Source organism: Balaenoptera musculus, chromosome 7 (genome assembly GCF_009873245.2).
Source record: "Balaenoptera musculus isolate JJ_BM4_2016_0621 chromosome 7, mBalMus1.pri.v3, whole genome shotgun sequence".
NCBI classification, from domain to species: Eukaryota; Metazoa; Chordata; class Mammalia; order Artiodactyla; family Balaenopteridae; genus Balaenoptera; species Balaenoptera musculus.
The window spans coordinates 35191588-35193990 of NC_045791.1; positions in this window are offsets into that span (position 1 = coordinate 35191588).

A 2403-nucleotide genomic window follows, 5' to 3' on the forward strand; every position below is an offset into this window, starting at 1 on the left:
CCAATTCAAATACCCAGAAGTAAAAGATAGAATGCTATTAATTGACGAAGTTCCATAAAAAGGTTCCTAGAGAAGATGAGGACAATCGTTGTTTCATTTGCATAATGCAACCGTCATACCTTTTCAATTGCCCTGGCCATCCCAGCCCTGGACAGTTAATAGAGCTACCATCACCAAGTCTGCACACATTAAGACAATAAACCAGAATGAAAACACTGACAACATGGATGTGTGAATAGTAATTATAATTAACCTTTTCTAAAAGAAAAGGTATATGTAATAGTACATAATACGGTAACAATTTAACTTGTCTTTTTTTTGCTGTTCTTTTTACTCAAAGCATAAAGCAGAGACAATACTTTTTATCAGGTTAACATGCAACTTAAAAAAAAGTTAATATACATATTAAACATGGAAATTTACCAGTAAAATCATATTTGTTATCTCCCCTCAAACATACCTTAACATTATTCCTTTACTGCATTATAAACAAGGTCCTACTACTGGTCACCTGACCCAATGCCTTACATTTCTGGAACTTGACATTTCAGTCAGTTACGGACACAGGAATGATGTTACAAGTATAATGAAGTAACACACCTGCAAAGAAGCTGATTGCACTGCTTTACCAACGGAGAGGTCCCTTTACCATCTGCCACTCCATCCCAACATGAGCACAAACATAAATATCCCCCAGCCACCCACGAAGTTGTCTTGTCAAGAAGGCCCTGAAGCATTATTTCCCTAGGTACCTAACGTATCAGCACTGATGAAATACAAAAGCACCCAAGTGCTCTAAGATTATCACTCTTTGGAATATTCCTTGAATGTACAATTTTCCTAGGATACAGAGAAATACAAGTTAATAAATGATAAAGAGATAAGAAAAAATTTTCACCTCTTCTTGCATACAAAGCTTGAGTCAAAACCTTGTATCATATTAGAAATTCCAATACAACAAACCTAAAAATTTTCAAAAGGTTTCTAATTAGTTGTATTAAATGCAGCTTCAATTATGTCAATATACATAGAGCACATATGTCAATATATAGAGACTAGTTGGAACACATTTTCATCTAGTTTCTCTAGGAAAATACAATAAGCAAGGAAGATTAATATCTACAAGATAAATCTGTCATATTTAAAAATCAATAGTTAGTAAAATATATTTTAAGCACAAATTAAAATTAATATTCATTTTTCTCATCTCTAGCAACCAAAAGAGCCCTCATTAGACATAATTATAGCTTCCTTTTCAATGTGTTATCTTGAACATTAACCCAGAAAATATCTTTAAAAGTGCTCTGCAGGTATCACTTCCTCTTAAGGAACCATAGAGGGACATAATGTAACAAAAGGCTACTCTAATCTAAAGGACTATTTCAAGCAAAAATAATTAGAGGACTTCTTTACATCACCAATGTAAGAAGTTTTGGAAGAGAACAGTATATATTATAATAATTAAAATCATATATACATTTCACTTTTCATGCAAGATTGTTTAAAATATAAACAAAATGTAATTGTGAATCACTGAAAATACAGTCTTTGCCCCCAGAGTTTACAGTCAAAAAAGAAAGAAAGAAAGAGAGAAAGAGAAAGGAAGGAAGGAGGGGAGGAAGGGAGGGGAAAGGAAGAAAGAAGGAATGAAGGGAGGGAGGGAGGGGAAAGGAAGAAAGAAGGAATGAAGGGAGGGAGGGAAGGAGGGAGGGGAAAGGAAGAAAGAAGGAAGGAATGAAGGCAGGGAAGGAGGGAGGGGAAAAGAAGAAAGAAGGAAGGAATGAAGGAAGGGAGGGAGGGAAGGAGGGAGGGGAAAGGAAGAAAGAAGGAAGGAATGAAGGCAGGGAGGGAGGAAGGGAGGGAGGGAGGGGAAAGGAAGAAGGAATGAAGGGAGGGAGGGAGGGAGGAAGGAAGGAAGGAAGGAAGGAAGAATGAACATGAGAAACATAGTAGAGTTCTATCAAATATTTCATTTTATAAGGAGAATCTAAAGAGGAAGGATTCTGGTGTGCACACACATGAAATGGCTCAAGATCTAAACAATATGACTCAAAATTACTAACCACTAAGTATGAGAATTAAGAGGCTACTCTTACACAAGCAACAAACTTTTACTAAGATTTTTAAAACACAATATAATTTTCTGTGTGTTAAAATTATTTTAAAAAAACAGAAATAGAGTTTATTTTTCTAGTCTCTGCATTAACTAACACCAGGGTCATGGAATATTTGTATTAGGAAAGAGAAAAAATGGTTTTGCTCCTGCTTCCTTAACCTATGGTTTACTCAGGGTTAAGATGGGTATTTTCAGTTTCAAGGCTTTTTAGTCAAACCAAGCAAAAACTATGACTTAAAAACCCTCAAGGCTGTATCATCAGTAAGCCAAGCACATATAATACCATA